Source organism: Amblyomma maculatum, chromosome 4 (genome assembly GCF_055883805.1).
Source record: "Amblyomma maculatum isolate TAMU_Amacu chromosome 4, ASM5588380v1, whole genome shotgun sequence".
NCBI classification, from domain to species: Eukaryota; Metazoa; Arthropoda; class Arachnida; order Ixodida; family Ixodidae; genus Amblyomma; species Amblyomma maculatum.
Window position 1 is genome coordinate 72,651,936 of NC_139347.1, and position 6,164 is coordinate 72,658,099.

Here is a 6,164-nt window from a genome sequence, read left to right on the forward strand (position 1 = left end):
TTTTTGTATCTTCTGTAAACTGCCGTCTGTGTGATGTGCCAGAAACAATTGAACACTGTTTCATTGATTGCAAAGACGCAATTCTCTTTTGGGACGTGCTGCAAAGAACTCTAAAGAAAGACTTTGTTTTAAATTCGTACAGTGTGCGGTATCTTGCTGTTACACAATCTGATTACGAACCATATGACGTGTTTTTCCTTATTAGATTTCATAGCTTGTGGAAGACACGCATGTTGGATCGCTACGCTGAACCTGCATGCTGTTCCACCTAGACTCCATTTTAGCTGAATGATGCTGCAACTGAAGGACATTTATGATGAAAATGACTTTCAACCTGATTGGTTTCCGCTGGCGACACGGTGTTTATCTTTGCCTGCCTTTTAATTGTGTTTTCGGTTGTGCAGCTCAACAACGGCTGAGTGCCTTGTAAATAGCCTGTGTACACAACCTTTTTTGTACATAACCACGTGTAATAAATACCATGTCAGAAAAAAAAAAAGCCTCAGTGGAGCAATAGATTAACACTATTTACCTGTGCACTGAGCGAATGAAACATATTTTCGATTCCTTTATGTGCAATATTTTTCTTTCCTGGAGGGTGTTACCATTTAGGTTGTATTATGCGATGTTTTTAATTCTGAATACCCACAAAACCAGCCGTGAACAGAGCCACGAGGTGACAGCATGACAACGGTAACGCTAATTATTTTCACCGTAGTAATCATTTACTGCCTTCAGTGAGCGTATGTTACCTTTATGTTGCGTTCAGGGACACCTATCGGTAACAATCGCTGTTTAGCCCTCCGAAAGGCTCATGAGTAAAGGTTTTTGGATGGATTGAACCAGTGAGGAGAAACAAGTTACGGGACCCTACCGTTGAGGAGACGGAATTACGCCTCTGCTATGCCTAGATATACGTAGCGAAAAGCAGTGACCTCGTGAACAGAAGAAGTTAATTTCTCCAATATTCTGCGCCGTTCGCCAGCAGCTAAACTCTCATTTGATTCCATGTCGAGCGCATCTAAGTTCACCGGCGTTCTATAATTCGTTTACAGGGAAGGAAAGGCGCAGCATCTGTCACTCGCGGAAGGCAAGAAGCGCCGCCCGGCTTTGAAGCGCGCTCGTTCCCGCTTAATTGGTCCCCATAGCTCGAGTTTAGTTGCCGACCAGTACCTGCGACCACTGTGACTCGAGTTAGCGGCCATTGACGAGGCCCTTCAACACTGCACCAAAGGAACAGATCGTTTCATTCACATCTATACCGACAGTCAAGAGGCTATAAAAACCCTGCAAGCCCGTTCTTACAAGACCTCAGTAGAACACCGCATCAAACAGCGCTGCCGCTACCTGCGAGAGACTTCACAAGTCTCGGTACGAATTCATTGGGCACCTGGACATCACGCACAAGGAACTGAGAACAGAACGGCCCACGAGGCCGCTAGCGCGCAGCCAGAGGAAGACCGCTGGAATAGCCTTGATGTGGGCCGGTCGAACCCGGACCATCCTCACTGTTCTCCCGTCTCCTTCATCATACCAGACTCTGTCATCACGCGGCTTAAACATGAGCGGAGGGGTTTGTTGCGGGACCTTGTCCCCGATATTACTCCTCCGATCCCTTCCGGCCTCGATCGTCCTGCCCAAGTTCTAACTCACAAGGCGAGAACGGGTGCAGCGTACACACCGGACATCCTGAGTCAATGGCGCCGAACCAAGATCAGCTGCCCCAGCTACCCTGCTGACTCCGTTGACCTGCAGCACTTGATCTGGACCTGTCCTGGCACGGCTGGCCTCCGCGCACGCTACACATCTGCTCACCACATTCAGCCCCCAATACCAACACCAAGCGCAAGCTTAGTGCCCTGCTAAACTTCATGTCGGAGTCTGGCACCCTCAACCTCACCTCACCTAACCCACCCCCTTCCCCTCTAGGCCTCAGGTCATCCTCATAAATAAAGGTTTATGAATGAATGAATGAATGAATGAATGAATGAATGAATGAATGAATGAATGAATGAATCCTCGTAGCTGATGGCAGATGGGTGGCGTCACAAATCCTTGACGTATCCCCTAATTGAGTGACTTAACTATTTCATTCTTTGGTACTTTCAAATTGCGCGCCAATCCCAGTATCTGTGCTAGGGCGGCTGCGGGCATCAGGATCGGTAGTGACAAAATCTTCGGAAACAGCGGTAGAGGCAGCTTTGACACTAACCATAGCTAGCACCGACGCGGGTACAATCTTCTCCGATTCTAAATTTGCCATCCGTAGCGTTGCGGTGGGGGGGGGGGGGGGCAGAATCTCAGCTGCGGCACAGCAGATACTGAAACTGACCAGGCGACCACACAAATAAATTGAAGCGATATGGGTGCCGGCCCACTCGGGGAATCCGGGTAATGAGGCGGCCCACAACATGGCTCGAGGTTTCGTCAACCGAGTCGATGGGTTGGTCGTATCCCTGGGTTACTCCAAAGAGGGGCTGGCATCTTTTCACGGTATCACAATCCATTACAGATTGGAACGGCACAAATTTCCACCACCTGACAAAACGTTGGATAAGACACAGGAGATGACCGCTTGGAGGATACTCCAGACGAGATCCTTTCCTAACCCCTATCTTTTAGCCCCTATTAGCAAAAATGTACCCGGATGACTTTAACCCTGCTTGCAGGTTCTGTGGCGAAACAGCCACGTATGATCACATACTATAGCAATGTAAAGAAGAACCTCCACCGGAGGATCTAGTACAAATTCCTTCTCTTGGGCGATGGGAGGCCGTTCTAGTCAGCTCGGATCCGGGCATTCAAGCCTTGGCCACCGAGTGGGCCACTAAGGCCGCCGCCAGCCATGTACTGGGGGCCATCTAGAGCGGACCGTCGGCATCTGCATTTTGACGAAATAAATATTTTGCAATCCAATCGGCGGCGGGGCCCCTCGCCTATTCATCGCAGCATTCCGCGCGTGCACATTGTCGCACTACTATAACCCTATCCCCCTAACCGGTTGGGTGTCCTCTATTATTAAGCTCCCTTACATACAGCATATATACAGACACAACCACGGGGTACTTACGAAGACACAAAATACTTGCAGTGGGGTGATGAAAGTATTTTCCATCGACCAGATGGTTGCGCTGAAACGTCACTTTTGCCCTACTTAGACTTCTCTCGATTTTATTTTTATTGCGCAAGCAACACAGCGCCAGGTTTCGTGCCGTCGCGTATCCCCGGTGGACGCCGTGCTTGACCTTGAGCCGCATCTGCGTCGACATTTGAACTGCGCCGTAAGGGAAGGGAGGAAGGGGGGACTGCTCACGCACGTTCACACACAGTTTTCAAGCGTCCGCTCTCCGTGATGACGCACCGTTCACTCCAGTCCTCGCGCACTTCGCACTCCTGGCGTTCCCCAGATCGCACTCTCTCACCGCATGCGATGCGAGCAAGGTCCGATGTTGCATGCGCGCGTCGAAATCCAGGCACGTGCGTCAAAGCGGTGGTCGGGACGCACCACTCAGGGCCCGCCGCCCAAATTGCACATTAGTAAAAAGACGATCGCCATCAGGAGTGAAAGTGAAAACAGAGTAATAGGAGTTCGCGTCGGGGTAAATCAATTGCTATGCAGTCTTACACGGAGAAGCATCGGCGATGTGCCGAAGTCAGAAAACGGCAACGGGCTCAAGTGGCTGCTGAAGAACGTGAACAATGGCTAGCAAAACAGCGAGCGCAAGCCGCTGCTAGACGAGCGCGTCGTGCACCTCTAGACACTTGTATGTCTGGTGATGATCCTGCATGGAGTCTTCAGAATGCCTTGGACAGTGATGACTCGGCATCAACAACAGGGTGTTAATGAAGCCAAAGAAGAACACTAGTCATTCATTGTGCATCGTGTCTTTATCGTGGCTAAACACGTCACCTACACCCGCAGCTACACTACATGCCGAACCTTAAGCGCAACCATTGCAATATTGCTTGCGCAACTTACCATGTTTGACCAGAGCTAAACTACTGCAATCTTTTCACTTGGTGACATCTGTGACCCTGTGACGTAATCACTTCAACATTAAGCGTTTTGTCTGACCAAGAGTTTCTTTCGTGGTGAAGCAGCTAATTCTATTGAAACGTGACCAGGGCAACTGCCAAGATCTTGTAAACACGGCAAGCAGGTCACGTGATCCGACACTGCAATCACCACTGGCCAATCAGCACCCGGGAATGCCACGTGGTATCATGATACTGCACCCCGAATTGTTTGACCACGTGATGTAACTTTATAACGCCTTCGCTGCCTCGACAAAGAGAACTTTATGCCTATCATAATTAAAGCTTTTTTTCGCGGTGCGCCTTCTAATGTTATCTCAACATATCAACGCACTTCCAAGTAGAGCATGTCACGTGGTCTCATGCCGTCCCACCTCGTCAACTAATCAGCGCTCACGTGAACATATAACGTCACTGCTGTCTCCACCGATCAGCGAATTTTACGACCAACAGTAAACACGCCGCGGAGTTTTATGATAGGCAGGTGGTGAAGGCTGGCAGTTCCTGGCCCTACGGGGCTGGGACGGTAGGTGAACGCCGCTTGCGGCGAGGGCTAGCCAGCCACCGAATTTCATCTGTTGTAGGCCGTCATAGCACCCGCCACTGCTTCGGTGGTGGATGGTGGTGGTGGTGGTGGTACAAACTTTATTCATTGAAGGCCAAAAAATTAAAAAAGTAAAATTATGTTGCCGCCGTTCCGTAGGTGGCCTTCCGGCTGCTGGTCGTGGCCTCCAGGTCACGCCTGGCGGCGACTTCCGCTGCCCAGGTCGTAAGCCACTGTTGAATATGCGGCTCCGAGCTGGCCAAAGCAGCCTCCCACAGCTGCGGGCTGTTTATTTGCCAGGAGACGGGGGGAAAGTGCGCCGGACAAGAGTAAAGAATGTGAGCATAGTCTGCTCGGGGAGAGCTGCAAAGCGTGCATTGGGGCGAGAAGGCACCGGGGTGAATAAGGGCAAGGCGTGCAGGGGAGAGGAAAGTGTGGGCCTGTAAATGGCGCCACGTATTCTGTTCGATTTTAGATAGGGACTTGTGAGGGGGAGGGAGGGATAATCGGGAGTTGCGGTAGTGGGGGGTGATGTCATGGAAGGTGAGAAGGGAGTCACGCGTGTCCATCCCGGGGTGGAGGGGGCCAGCTCGGTCGGTCATTTCGCGAGCGGTAGAATTTGCCGCCTCATTTCCAGGGTGCCTCGCGTGAGCCGGAACCCAAAATAGTTGGATAGGTCGGGAAGGGGGGGAGGAGTGCTTAAGGATATTGAGCGCAGAGGAAGAGATTCTACCCTTTGCAAAGTTGCGGACTGCGGTCTTAGAGTCACTAAATATGAAAAGGGCTGGTGTGCTGGCAATGGCGAGGGCGATGGCTGCTTCCTCTGCGGCAGTGGAAGTGAGAGCATGGATAGTGGCGACGGAGAGAGGGGCTCGTGTATTAGAGACAGTGGCCAGGGCATAGGCGGGATGCGACAGGTAAGGTGCCGCATCAACATACACGGCGTCAGACCGTGTACCGTACTGGCACCAGAGGGTGGAGGCGCGGGCAGATCGGCGAGCGGCATGATGGCGCGCGTCTTTCTCTTCCTCTTCTTTTTACCTGGTGATATCACCCTCTGGGCCCATAAAGGTAACGAGGGCGAAATCGAGGAAACTCTGCAATTGGCAGTTGACCAGGTAGAAAATTACGCCGCACAAGCAGGACTCACTTGCCCACAGCCTAAATCTGAACTCCTCGTCATTCGAGGTAAGGGGCGAGGTAGGCGGGCACATCAAGATTCTATTCCCATTACTGTTAAGGTTAACGGACAACTCATACCAGAAGTCCAGACACTGAGGGTGTTGGGCCATTTCATCCAGAGTAATGGCAAGAATGCGGAGACGATTAACAGACTTTCTGTCACTACCCATCAGACAATCCGTCTGATTAAACGAACTGCCAACAGGAGAAGGGGCATGAGAGAGAAAGACCTGTGCAGATTAGTGCAGGTATTTGTTCTTAGTCGCTTCACCCACTCTGTGCCCTACCTACAGCTCTATGCCGCAGAGAAGAGCAAGCTGGAGCGCCTCATCAGACAAGCATTCAAAGCGGCACTAGGGCTTCCTCACTACACCATCTACAGAAAAATTTCTTCAACTCGGCA